At 32.5% G+C, this 15,629-nt stretch overlaps 1 long non-coding RNA gene across 1 annotated transcript; it reads right to left on the bottom strand.

Annotated features, from left to right (window-relative positions):
- Nucleotides 1–496: 496 nt before the first annotated feature.
- LOC132751480 (uncharacterized) lies at nucleotides 497–15,145 on the bottom strand. Its single transcript, XR_009628680.1, has 3 exons — nucleotides 15,064–15,145; nucleotides 2,770–3,364; nucleotides 497–661 (listed from the first exon to the last, which is right to left on the bottom strand). It is a non-coding gene; the product is annotated as an uncharacterized LOC132751480 (long non-coding RNA).
- Between the last annotated feature and the right edge of the window lie 484 nt (nucleotides 15,146–15,629).

The following is a 15,629-nucleotide window of genomic DNA, read 5'->3' as shown; positions in this document are numbered from 1 at the left end:
TTGGAAAGATACAAATGTTTTTGTGGTTTTATTATCTCAAGCATAATAAACCTTCACCATGTTCACACCCTTTTTCAATTTCAGGATATTAGAAGTAAATATTTAATTGATATTATCAAAACTTTAATACAAATTGTTTTGTAATTCAGAATTTAGAAGTCCTAAAATTCAAAGGTATGAATTATATAGAATTTCCGAACCCTGAAAATTGTTCGTATTTTATAAGTTTTTCCAATTTTATAAGTTCCAGATTTTGTAAGTTACTCTGTATTAATCAATTAGATATCTTTTCTTTATATTTTAACAGTTGAAAGGTACATATGTACTTTTATGTGACCTTATCAATTAACTTAAGGAAATTATCTTTTGAATTTGACTATAATTTACCAGTTCAAACTTTGTTACCTAAACTTTGTCCTAAATTAAGAGGCTTGTTATCTTAAATTATTATATGTTCACTTCATTTAGATTTCAAACTGACATATTTCAGTATTTAACTTACATCTTCAAGTTTCTTCACGGCTATCTGGGCATCTGATTGTTGAAATAGCTCCTTACCATCTTGTAAAACTCCTATCATATCGTCAATATAAGAATTTGCCTCACTTTCTTTTAATTCCATATTGCTTGAGTGAAAAATATCATTCCTATACTGACGCACCTATCAAATAGAAAACACAAGTTCAATATTGTTTTAATAAATATACAGTGTTAAGCAATACTAATTGTTTTGTTGAAAATTGTTTTCATACTTATTACAATGTTTTATAAGATGCTATTATGAATTATACCAGGATTTTTGGGAAAATGCCACATGGCAAATTTGGAATAATTGTGTCTTTAATTTTCTTTTAATTTGGGACAAAAATTTAATTGTGAAATTTATCATTTAGGAAAAATATGCCAGCATTCAAGATGTTAAAATTCTTTGAACAAAGCTAAATAAATCTTATTGAAACTGATCAGAACTTAAAAGATGTCCAAAACATACAGAACCTCCACACCAAATACAAACAAGAGCACCGCTAGGCGGAGCATAATATGCCCGAAAGTGTTTTTTTTCTTTACTAAGGATGAAGCATTTGTAAGACATTACATAAAAATTCAATAAAGTATTACCTCCTTCAAATAGCAATCCTCCTATAAAGTTTGAATATTGTGGGCCAAATGGAACTTAAGTTATGCCCTGGAAACTGTTTTTAGTTTTGAGATAATAGCTACCTTGAAATTTGAATAGGGGTGTTCTACCCAATATGGACAATCATCCTATGAAGTTTCAACACTATGGGCCAAATAGAAATTAAGTTATGTTCTTGAAACTGTTTTCAGTTTTAAAGTCATAGTGACCTTGACCTTTGACATTGTGACCCCAAAATCAATAGGGGTCTTCTACCCAGTATGGACAATCATCCTATGAAGTATGAATATTGTGGGGCAAATAGATCTTAAGTTATACCCTAGGAAACTGTTTACAGTTTTAAGGTAATAGTGACCTTTGACCTTGTGACCTTAAAATCAATAGGGGTCTTCTACCCAATATGGACAATCATCCTGTGAAATTTGAATACTGTGGGCCACATGGACCTAAGTTATACTCCAGAAACTGTTTTCATTTTTAAAGTAATAATGACCTTGACTTTGTGACCCCAAAATCAATAGGGGTCTTTTACCTAATGTGGACAATCATCCTATGAAGTTTGAATACTGTGGGCCACATGGAACTTAAGTTATGCTCCGGAAACTGTTTTCAGTTTAAAAGTAATAATGACCTTGACCTTTGACCTTGTGACCCCAAAATCAATAGGGGTCTTCTACCCAATATGGACAATCATCCTATGAAGTTTGAATGTTGTGGGCCAAATGGAACTTAAGTTATGCTCCGGAAACTGTTTTCAGTTTTAAGGTCATCGTGACCTTGACCTTTGACCTTGTGACCCCAAAATCAATAGGGGTCTTCTACCCAGAATGGACAATCATCCTATGAAGTTTGAATGTTGTGGGCCAAATGGAACTTAAGTTATGCTCCGGAAACCAAATTGCTAACGGACGGACGGACGGACGCCAGGGGGTATAACATAATATGCCCGAAATTCTTTCGGGCATATAAAAAGTGGTACCTATTTTCAAATCACCAACCTCGGGATTGGGAATTTCTTTTTTTTTTGGATTGGGAAAAAAGAACAAAATTTGGATTGGGAATGGGGTCTATGTATAGACAAATGGGAAAGGGAGAAAATAGCCTGTATACAAATAGTTCTATATACAAATCTACACTTGTTTCATGTTTACCTTAATATGCCGAAATAAATCTATCTATCTATCTACAGTAAATATTAACACAGTGTAAGAAATTAGGATTTGAATCAACTAGGCTGGTCGGACTACCAGATTGGAATATTCACTAACCCAAAAGACATTTCACTAGCATGATTCATTTGTTCAAAACAGTTGTTTATATTGCCTCTGAAAATACAGTAGCCTGGTTGGGCTTGTTACTGTGAAAAGTTGGTAGCCCGAGGAGAAACTTAGTAGTCAGGGGCTATAGGACTACTGCTAATTTCGAACACTGTTAACATCAAATTTTGTAATAAAAACGATTGGTGATTTTTTTTGTTTACATTTGTTGTGTATCATTAAAGTAGTGAATTACTTTATAGCCTTCATAGTTAAATTTTCATTTTCTCTTTTACTTTGATGCTGTATATACAGCATTTACATTACCATAGAGCTGATAAAAGATCATTAAAAGAACTTTTAATAATGATTTACCATTGAAAACAGATTGTTTGTTCCTGTGACATTGCATGCAATGTGGCTATGAAAATACTGGTTATTTATCAATAGGTGTAATAACCCAGTGCAATCAGTTTCACTAGCAGATTTCTTCTGTCGTACCCTGGAGCATTTATAAAACACTGACAAATGCTCCAAGGGTCTGTCGACCACTGTTGAGCATCGCTGTTTTTCCAGTTAGGAGCAAGGTGGTGAAGATGCATGATGTTGCACAATATAGTCATAGATGGCGCCACATATTTTGTTCGGACAAGCAGTTTTGCCCTTAGTAAAGCAACAGCTGCATCTTACTTGCCCAAGAGGACAAACTTTGTTTCCAGCATTCCCTGCTGGCTTATGGTCTGGCTTGAGAGTATCAACTTGACAGCTGCCACACGTCGCATTTGATGGTAGTGATTTTGTAGACCGAATGTTCTGTAAGATATCCTTATGTTGTTGGTCAGCTATGTCATTACAGAATGGTACCAGTCCCTCCTTTAAATACCCAAGTCCTAAACCAGCCTTTACCCACTGTCTGTAGTTTTTCTTCTCTAACTGAAGTTGATGTGCCATACTGATAAACTACCAATATCTAAACAAACAAAGTAACAATTTTGTTAAAATTTTATATAAAGAGTTAAGAGTTTTGTAACCATCTAAATGACGCACGGATGGACGATAGACACCAGACAAATTGTGAAAACAAAAGCTCACCTTGAACATTTTGTGCTCAGGTGAAAAAAACAATCAATGATATACAGTAGACTTGCTGAAATTAAAATCACACGAAGACATTTAATCAATTTATTTTGACAAAGTTCAAAAGACCTGGCAGACCTTTTATCTCATCAAAGAGGCATGTCGACAATCATCAGCAGAAAATAATTTTGTCATTATCATTGCAGGAAATTTTGTTGTTTTTTTTCCGTTTGACAGAAGATCTGAGTAAAATAAAAATCTGTGTTTAACCACTTGGCATTTCACTTATTACTGCAAGACTTTTCTACATAAGCAAATGTTTGTACCAATTTATTTTTGTATCATTTGTGGGGGGGGGGAAGGTTCAAAGGGGAAAAATCATTTAAATCATTTACATCTATAAGAGTGTCGAGTGTCTTTTTGTTTATAAAACCTTATTTCAAAGTGTTTTCAATAGTCCTGTGAAACCCCCCTACATTTGCTTTTCACACACAATTGGCCACCATCCCCCTCGCCCATCAAAATAACGGGGTCCCTGAGTCATAATATTTTGCTGACATTGGCAATATATTATTATGTAATGCTTTGATCTAAAATTTCTGGGGTTGTTATTATTGACCTTTTTGAAAACCTAGCTAAACATCAATTTCCGGTACATTTTAGATTAAGCTCTTAAATAGGAATAACACCAACGTGAGTTCTTAATACAATTTCATGATATTTCTATTTTTCTATCATTGTTTTACCGTTCAAGGTGAAAAAATTGACGTGTTTTAAATTATCAGTATTCTTTCAATATCTATTGCAAATTTTTTTAAAAAAATAAAATGTTTATAATGAAAATCAATAAAATTAAATCAGTCGTACAGTAGTGGCATCTTCCATAATAAATAGAGATATTTTCTGCATGAACTTGTGTATTTACTTTATTTTTTTATGGAATTATTCATATAATGATATTTAATTATTTTCTTACAAATTAAGAAATAATTGTTTTATTTCCCTTCAATTTAAAAAAGGCCAAAAACATAGAATTCGCTATTTAAAACTCCATTAGGTAAATTCCCCAGAGGTATGTACAGAAAGTATCGGAAAACGGCATTTAGCCTAAGGTTTTCAGTATAATTTTGTATTGTGTATACCATTTTTTTAGTTTGTTGAAATTGATTATCAATGCATACATTGTGTTTGTGGATAATTGAATAATATTTGAGTTGAGTTGTCAAATGGCGTCACATTACATGTGCTTATTTATTGTATAGAGTGGTATATTTACCTTTATTGTCTAATTATTTACTCATATTTTTCAATTATTGATAGAATGTCAAGCTTCCGTGAGGCAGCATGAAATACCCAAATATACGCAAATACACACAAAATATTGCAAAAATATACCCAAATATTGCCAAAATTTACCAAAATATTGCCATATTATACGTAAGATAAATGTTTTATACTAAACAAGAGGGCCATGATGGCCCTGAAGTTGTTCACCTGTATATAGGCCCCCGGAGCGGGGCCAGTTTAAACCCCAGGGCTTTTATTTGAACAAACTTGGTAGACACTCATTAGAAGATGTTTCATGCTAAACATCTAAGGTCTAGCTGGTCAAGTTTTTTCTTTACACATATAGTTAAAAACAATGACACATAAGGGCTTTTATTTGAACAATCTTTGTAGACACTTACTAGAAAATGTTTCATGCTTAATATCTAAACTCTAGCTATTCAGGTTTTTTCAAAGAAGATTTTTAAGTTTTTGCTATACACATATAAGGAAAATCAATGACCCCCGGGGCGGGGCCAATTTTGACCCCAGGGCATTTTTTTGAAACAAACTTGGTAGACACTCACAAGAAGATGTTTCAAGCTTAGTATCTAAACTCTAGCTTGATTTGTTTTTTTCAAAGAAGATTTTTTAAGTTTTTGTTATACACATATAAGAAAAATCAATGACCCCCGGGGCAGTGCCAATTTTGACCCAAGGGCTCTTATTTGAACAAACTTGGTAGACATCCATTAGAACATGTTTCATGCTAAATATCTTAGCTCTAGCTCTTTGGGTTCTTTAAAAGAAGATTTTTAAGGTTTTTGCTATACACATATAAGGAAAATCAATGACCCCCTGGGGCCGGGCCAAATTTGACCCCAGGGCTCTTATTTGAACAAACTTGGTAGTCATCCATTAGAACATGTTTCATGCTAAATATCTTAGCTCTAGCTCTTTGGGTTCTTTAAAGAAGATTTTTTAAGTTTTTACTATATGCATATAGGGAAAATCAATGACCCCCTGTGGCGGGGCCAATTTTGACCCCCAGGGCTTTTATTTGAACAAACTTGGTAGACACCCATTAGAGGATGTTTCATGCTAAATATCTTAGCTATAGGTCTTTGGGTTCTTTTAAAGATTTTTTAAGGTTTTACTGTATGCATATAGGGAAAATCAATGACCCCCTGGGGCGGGGCCAATTTTGACCCCAGGGCTTATATTTGAACAAACTTGGTAGACACTCACTAGAAGATGTTTCATGCCAAATATCTAAGCTCTAGCTCTTTGGATTTTTTAGAAGAAGATATTTAAAGTTTTTTCTTTTGGTTGCCATGGCAACTAGAGTTCTGCATGGAATTAAATTCTTTGAACAATTTTCAAAGGTGACCACCAAAGGAACATTCATGTGAAGTTTGGATAACAATGGCTTAGTGGTTTATGAGGAGATGTCATTTAAAGTAAAAGTTTACGGACGCCTGACGAAAAGTGATCACAAAAGCTCACCCTGTCACTTTGTGACAGGTGAGCTAAAACAGTGCTATTTTAAATGATGAATTATAATATATATATACATGTTCACTAAAATTGATCGAACATACCCAAATATAAATTTTCATATCGTGTTTTGAAACAAAATATACCCAAATAAAGTATGAATACTCCATTAACCCATTGCTTCATGAGCATTTTGTGAAAAATGGCTGTTTTCATTGAAAAGTCTCCCGTTACAAGTTCAAATTGCTATAATACTATAAAAACTAATTCAACACTAATCAAACTTGGCACAAATGTTGACTGGACCATTGCCCTTGCAACAACATGCTCAGACTTAAATTTTCTGTTATCATGGCAACGAGGGGACATCTCAAAATTGCCAAAAATCACTATTTTGCGTTGATTTTTTCCATCAAAATTGATTTCAAAGTGCTGCAACTTCTCAATGGATTGAGATAGAGTCAAATGCTTTTCAGCGTTGGTTACACGTTACCTTATGATCAATCTGGGGTCATTTACAGCCTCTCACAAGTCCAAAATTTTCTTGGCGATGAGGGGGACTCCGCCCCCCTTCAAACCCCCCAAACAGAAGGGGGCACATCCCCCTTCTGGCAACCCCCTGATGTATTTTTTGGTTGGGGGGCCGCGCCGAAAAAGAGGTCACTTTTTTTAACAACGTTTCTCAAACAAAAACAAGTGTTTGGGGCCTAAATAAGGCATTTTTTCATCATTTGAGACAACAAAAAGGGGGGGGGGGTGAAAAAGGCGTTAAAAGGCGTGTATATGAAGTAATGGGTTAAAGCTATATATAATTGGTTATAAAGATTGTTGACAGGTTATATGGCCCTATATAAACGGCTGTTTGTAAATATAACCCTAGCCGCTAGGCAAGGGTTATTGCAAACAGCCGTTTATATATGGCCATATAACCTGTCAACAATCTTTATAACGAATTTATAATACAGCAAACATAATTTTTTAGAGAAAAAAGTAAGATTTCTTCATGAATCGACAACATCCGTGTATATAAAACTATATAAACGTCATGATTATCCAATGAAAAGCGACGTTACAAACGTGCAGTATTATAAATATATATATTATTATATATTTTATAAATCGTATAAATTATTATTAATAATACGATGGACGAAATTTCAACAAAATTATACCCTAAAAAATAAAATGTAGACAACAAAACATTATCATATCTTTATCTGAAATTGCAAGCATAAAATTAATCTGCTTCGGAGAAGGCATTTTGAAAACTCTGGTCACGTGATAAAGCCGGTGTATCAAAACCTTTCATTCCATATTGCCTTGAGCGAGAACCAATGAAAGGTCTTGATACACCAACTTTATCAATTGACCAGAGCTTCCAAAATGTCTTCGCCAAAGCATATTTCTGCACTGATTTGAAGAATCCTTCGAAACAGACAAATGTTAAGAGCGCTTCACAACTATTTGTGCAGGTAGGTAATAGAAACTATGTTGTGTTATTGTTCGCATGCGTTTATTTGTACCTCCCCCTTTTAAAATTTATGTTTTACCTGTAGAATTTGGTGTTGCGACATCTCGTACGACTAAGCAATTTTGTGACAGAAGTTAACAGTTTGGAATAAATTTCTTAAAGTGGGTTAAGGGAATCAGAATAGAGTTAGTGTTTATCAATTGTTGATTGAATAAGCTATGCAACACAGTATAGTTTGTGGAATTTTTTTATTTAATCTAAGACGGAAATCTCGCATGACTTTGTGGGTGGTCGAAAATTCTCTATTTAGTGAGTAATGCCCCTTGTCTATATTTATATACATATTATAAGGTTATGACTAAAATCTCTTTTTAAGGTCACCATCAAGAAGTATATACCATCCAAACACTGTTAGGGTCCCCTGTGTTTCAAGCCGCCGAACGTATCGTCGAGTGACCCATTTTTACGCTGCCCTACTTCGACGCCATTTATATTTTGCCTCATTATTGATATAAGCGGCCACTTACGTCATTACTGTACTACGCTATAGCAAAAGGGGATTCCTCTCGTTGGTTAAGTAACAATATGTAGTAAGTAAGACACCCAAAGGTAAGATTTAGCACGTTATGCTTTATTCAAGAGATTTTTGTATGATTTCACTAAGGGTTACACGACTTACCGGAATCGGCCGAATTACCGGAATCGACCGGAATCGGCGGTGAATTACCGGAATTGACCTGTAACTTTGTAATAATTAACATTTTTAAGTTTTTTCTTGCAATTTTATAAGATATAAACAATATCAATGATTTATGAAAAGATTTTTATAAATAAAATCGCTTTTGATTAATTTATCAAGAGATCTAATATCGGCGAGCTACTGCCAAACTGCCCGTGACCGGAATCGGCCTGTTATTTCGTTGTTAATGCAACTTTTAATGTTCCTTTTGCATGTTTTTATAAAACCTAATATTATCATTAATCTTCCTAGAGATTGTGAAAAAAATCGCTTTTAAATAATGATAATAATAAACAAATATTTATGATCAGCGAAAACGGGCAAACTGCCGGAATCGGCAAAGGATTACCGAAATCGGCCTGTAATTTGCTTATCTATATACTTTAAACAAAATGTTTGCACCCTTGATTATAAATAAACAATAGCAATGATATGTAATCAGATTATTGTCAATAAAATCACTTTTTATTAATTAAACAAGATATTTAATATCGGCGAGTTACTGCCATACTGTCGGAATCGGCGAAGGATTACCGGAATCGACGTATAATTTAGTCTATTGTACTTTTTAACGTTTTTGTTGCATTGTTAATATTCATCTTATAAAATATAAATATTTTGAAAGATATTTAAAAGTTTCTTTCTTTCTTTTATTTTGTAAATTTCAATTCGCCTTTGGTTAATAAAGCAAGAGATCGAAGATCGGCGAGTTACATATACTGTCATACAGCCGAAATAGGCGAATGATTACCGGAATCGGCCTGTATTATTGTAATTTATGGACTTTGCAAGTAAAAAAATGCAAACAATATAACAGATATCTAAAAAGATTTCTGTAAATGAAGAATCCTTATTAAATAATAAACTAGAGATCTAAGGTCGGCGAATTACTGCCATATCGCATAATTGTATGCAGTGCCAGGGCTATCGGACAATTACCATAATCGGTCTGTTTTTCCCCACCAATATTTCAACGTTTGGAAAATAACCTTGACTTATTTTATTAAATACAAACAATTTAAAAGATTTTTATAATGTTTATTGAAAAGAAGCAAAAGATTTATGAAAAATTGCTGTTATAAATAATAAAAAGATTAATATTGAAGATCTGCAAAAACGGGAAACCTGTCGGAATAGGCGATGGATTACCGGAATCGACCTGTAATTTGGTTATTTGTGAACTTTTTGAATATTTCTTTTGCATGTTTTATATAAGATATAAACATTTTCAACGATATTCATTTTTGTAAATAAATTAGCTTTTGATTAATAAAACAAGAGACCTAAGATCGGCGAATTACTGTCATTCTGCCGATATAGGGGATGGATGGGCAGAATCAGCCTGTAATATAGTTATTTTTATGTTATTTTATTGAATGAAAATAATATCATTGATATACGAAGATTTTTTTGAGAAATAAAGATCACTTTTTTACTATAAACTAGATATCTAAGATAGACTAATTACTATCACAGTGCCTGAATTAACAGGTAAATACAGGAATTAGTCTGTTATTTTGTTATATTTCAGCGTTTTAAAAATATCTTGCCATATTTTATTAAATACAAACAATTCAAATGATATTTGATAATATTAATTGCAATTGCTATTACATAATTAACAAGGTGATCTATGATTTCTTCCATACTACCGAATCGACGAGCGATTACCGGAATCGGCTTCACTTCGTCTAGGATTACTGGAATCGGTTCTAATTTTGTTATGAATGTGAACTCAATATTATTATTATCATTTATTTTTGCATGTATTTACAAACATTATCATTGATCTTTTATGGAATAATGCAATATCGTCTTTACATTATATTTTTTCAGGACATTGCTTACAGAGGATTGTTTGAAATGACGGATAACAATAGGTCAGTTTAGTCTTTCTTTATGTTTGCATAACTCAATTCTTGATTTCATAAAGTAGTCGATTTATAATTACATGCAATAATTTTTATTTGAATCTTTATTTAAACAATACAAACCTCATACAATATTCACATGAAATCAATGTTTTACCAGGCAGTTAAATCGTACTTACTTGACAGTTCATGGTTTTCTGGAGTATCAAATCAATTGTCGTCATTTGCGTTATTGGTGCACCATAAAACATATTACAAAGATTGCGAATAAGTCAATCGTTGAAACATAGATTATTTAGTCTTAAATAGTAAACAAATCATATATACCCGTAACGTATAAAACAGTGAGATATGGATGTTAACTATATACGCACAGATGATACTGTCACTTTATTGGAAGTAAACGAGCTGTATATTGGGAGCTGTGTATTGGGAAGTGTGATATACTACAAAACAGTGGGGTGCCAATATACGGTATGCTGATATATTTCATAGTGGGTCAGAGACTATCTGTTAGAGAATGCCTGTTGTTCAGCAAGCTGTAGATGAATTAAGTCATAGGATATATTGAACTTTTAGATTTAGTCAATGTAAAAACAAAACAACAATATAGACACCCTGTATAGATCTTAAGATTCTTTTTAAAGTTTAGCATAATTTCTAACCGTTTGACCCATTTAATTATTAATAAAAAATGGAAGAAGATCCTTTAAGTAAAGGACTATGATATATACATGTAGTTATCTATGTCTCTGGCTTATGACACTGAATTAATAATGACATTTTCCGCGAACATCCCAAATAAACACACAATAGTTTTTTAATGTGATGTATATATTTTATCATCTTTGATTAAATATAAACAATATCAATGATATGTAATCAGATTTTTGTAAATAAAATCTCATTGATAAATGATTAATTAAACAAGATATTTAATATCGGCAAGCTACTGCCATACTGTCGGAATCGGCAAAGGATTACCGAAATCGGCGTATAATTTGGTTATTAATGAAGATTAAAAAAAGGGTTCTTGCATCTTGATACAATATCAATGAAATGTAAAAAAATGTAAATAAAATCGCTTTTGATTAATTTAACAAGAGATCTAATATCGGCGAGCTACTGCCAAACTACCCGAATAACAATCCTTCCGACAGTATGACAGTAACTTGCTGATCTAGTTTAATTAATAAAGCGTGATTTTGTTTATAAAAATCTTTGTACATGTCAATTCTTAAAAAGTTCATGAATAAAATTACTGGCCGATTCTGGTAATAATTCCCCGATTCCAGCAGTATGACAGCTGGGACATACGATATATCGTATGTCCCAGATGACAGTAACTTGCTGATCATAATTAAATCTCTTGTTTAATGAATCAAATGTGTTTTTTATAAAAAAATCTTATTACATGTCATTAATTGTTTATATTTTATAAAAGTTTAAAAGTTCATGAATAACAAAATTACAGGCCGATTCCGGTAATCAGTCCCCGATTCCAGCTACAGCTTGCTTAACAACACGCTTTCTCTAACAGACAGACCCTCCCACTATGAAATATATCAGCATACCGTATATTGGCACCCCACTGTTTTGTAGTATATCACACTTCCCAATACACAGCTCCCAATATACAGCTCGTTTACTTCCAATAAAGTGACAGTATCATCTGTGCGTATATAGCTAACATCCATATCTCACTGTTTTATACGTTACGGGTATATATGATTTGTTTACTATTTAAGACTAAATAATCTATGTTTCAACGATTGACTTATTCGCAATCTTTGTAATATGTTTTATGGTGCACCAATAACGCAAATGACGACAATTGATTTGATACTCCAAAATGACCTTGAACTGTCAAGTAAGTACGATTTAACTGCCTGGTAAAACATTGATTTCATGTGAATATTTTATGAGGTTTGTATTGTTTAAATAAAGATTCAAATAAAAATTATTGCATGTAATTATAAATCGACTACTTTATGAAATCAAGAATTGAGTTATGCAAACATAAAGAAAGACTAAACTGACCTATTGTTATACGTCATTTCAAACAATCCTCTGTAAGCAATGTCCTGAAAAAATATAATGTAAAGACGATATTGCATTATTCCATAATAGATCAATGATTATGTTTGTAAATACATGCAAAAATAAATGATAATAATTATATTAAGTTCACATTCATAACAAAATTAGAACCGATTCCAGTAATCCTAGACGAAGTGAAGCCGATTCCGGTAATCGCTCGTCGATTCGGTATTTTGGAAGAAATCATAGATCACTTTGTTTATTATGTAATAGCAATTGCAATAAATATTATTAAATATCATTTGAATTGTTTGTATTTAATAAAATATGGCAAGATATTTTTAAAACGCTGAAATATAACAAAATAACAGACTAAGTCCGGTATTTCCCTGTTAATTCAGGCACTGTGATAGTAATTAGTCTATCTTAGACATCCAGTTTATAATAAGAAGTGACCTTTATTTCTCAAAAAATCTTTTTATATCAATGATATTATTTTCATTCAATAAAATAACATAAAAATAACTATATTACAGGCTGATCCCGCCCATCCATCCCCTATATCGGCAGAATAGAACAGTAATTCGCCGATCTTAGGTCTCTTGTTTTATTAATCAAAAGCAAATTTACTTACAAAAATGATTATCGTTGAAAATGTTATATCTTATAAAAACATGCAAAAGAAATATTTAAAAAGTTCACAAAAAAACCAAATTACAGGTCGATTCCGGTAATCCATCGCCTATTCCGACAGGTTTCCCGTTTTTTTTTGCCGATCTTTCAATATTAATCTTTTTATTATTATATGACAGCGATTTTTCATAAATCTTTTGCTTCTTATTTGATACCGATTTCAATAAACATTATAAAATCGTTTATATTGTTTGTATTTAATAAAATAATTCAAGGTTATTTTTTAAACGTTGAAATATTGGTGGGGAAAAAACAGACCGATTCCGGTAATTGTCCGATAGCCCTGGCACTGCATATAATTATGCGATATGGCAGTAATTCGCCGACCTTAGATCTCTAGCTTATTATTTAATAAGGATTCTTCATTTACAGAAATCTTTTTAGATATCTATTATATTGTTTGCATTTTTTCTTGCAAAGTCCATAAATTACAATAATACAGGCCGATTCCGGTAATCATTCGCCTATTTCGGCTGTATGACAGTATATGTAACTCGCCGATCTTCCATCTCTTGCTTTATTAACCAAAGGCGAATTGAAATTTACAAAATAAAAGAAAGAAAGAAAATTTTAAATATCTTTCATAATATTTATATTCTATAAGATGAATATTAACAATGCAACAAAAACGTTAAAAAGTACAATAGACTAAATTATACGTCGATTCCGGTAATCCTTCGCGATTCCGACAGTATGGCAGTAACTCGCCGATATTAAATATCTTGTTTAGTTAATAAAAAGTGATTTTATTGACAATAATCTGATTACATATCATTGCTATTGTTTAATTATAATCAAGGGTGCACACATTTTGTTTAAAGTATATAGATAAGCAAATTACAGGCCGATTTCGGTAAATTAATCAAAAGCGATTTTATTTATAAAAATCTTTTCATAAATCATTGATATTGTTTATATTTTATAAAATTGCAAGAAAAAATCTTTAAAAAGTTTAAACAACTTACAACATTTTATACAATACAATCACATGGTTTTTATTTGTTTGGGTCGTCAGACCAAACAAATAATGGTAGCGAAATTTCAGACTCTAATGCTGTTAATTGCAGGTGCCGAAAGTAGTCCGCTTTTTGAAGCGGTTACTTCCCTTTATATGTAACACTTAGGCCGAAAAATGTAGGGGAGATCACTGCGTAAATATGGTCACATGACAGGCAGATTAATTTTCAAGCAAAATAATTCCCGAATGGTCGAAGATTTCTATTATTGTTTTATTCTTTATAAATATACATGCTTATAGTAAGCGCCATGATTATTTACACAAGTGTTAAACAACAGTTAGCGTCGTTACAAACCCTAAATAGAATAATATGGTTTTCTTCAGGCCATTAATATATAAATTCACCGTGGCCTAGGGGTTTGCGCGCTCGCTTAGGAAGCGAGAGGTCTGGAGTTCAAATCCCAATTACGGCAACTCTTTTTTTCAAATTGTTTAAGTCAAATAAACATTTGATTGAATATCAGTGTTGCAATTAGTCTTATAGCCAATCTACTACAATTAAAACGCGTGAAAACATTGGTGGCACTATACAGAAACAAATTGTTTTATAATCTCACAACCTTCACCTTTCTGACATTCTGAGACCCAAACAAATTCAGCGCCTTCTGTGCTTTGATTATAGACGCATCCAAAACAATCCTTAAGGGCGTCGAAACTGGTCACTCGAGGATAGGGGTGATTGCCATTTCTACTTTCGTTTTCGGTACACACGCGTTTTGATAATCCTACCCACACACAATAGGACTGGCGTTTTACAATCATCAATTAATATAAGGAATTCATTTGAAGAAGAGCTTTACAATAGACTGATTAATGCTTGTTGCATTTTAAAACGCGGAAATACCCCAAAATATATTTTACTTCCTAGTTTCGTTTTCAATTGAAAAAACTTTGGTAATTTACCTGGCCGAGTTACTTATTTTTGTTTATTATGTTATCATTTCATCTAAGTACGAAATAATTTACTTATTGGTTTCAAAATTCACAAGGTACTTACTGCAATTTCTTCAAATTTTGAGAAAATTTTACCCAGGACTTTTTTCCGCCATACTGATTTATAGCGCATGCGTACTGAAAACTAATTTACGGACAGGACGGACCGTGAGACAGGTCGGACTGTATTTTTGTTTAGGAAATAGATTCTGAGTGCATTGTTGTAGAATAATGCACGGTTTGAGTTCAAATGCGTAGTTGGACTTTATGTTTGGTTTTTACCTCAGAATTTCCAATAGAAACGTTCTTTAAAGGCTGTTCCAGCGGGGTGAAACAAAACTGTCGTTAAATCTACCGTGTAGAAACATTTTCAGAATAACGAATTTTGAAAACGTTGATAAAACTTTGTTTGTTTATTTAAATATATACGAAATAAGGATATACATTTTGGTATTTGAATATTTTATGAGATATGAATAACGTTCTAAACACTGTTACCTGTTTTGCGGTTCTTTATCCTCCCCTGCGTTGCCCCTAATTTCGTTGTCCCTAATTTCACGCCGATCTACAATGACCAAAGACATATGCGTTTAATATAGATTTCATTTTAATTCTGGTAAGTTTTTCATA

This window comes from Ruditapes philippinarum, unplaced genomic scaffold (genome assembly GCF_026571515.1).
Source record: "Ruditapes philippinarum isolate M1 unplaced genomic scaffold, ASM2657151v2 ctg23381_1_1_1_1, whole genome shotgun sequence".
Taxonomy (NCBI): Eukaryota; Metazoa; Mollusca; class Bivalvia; order Venerida; family Veneridae; genus Ruditapes; species Ruditapes philippinarum.
The sequence above is the reverse complement of the archived record's forward strand: the minus strand, read 5'-3'. Positions and strand labels throughout refer to the sequence as shown.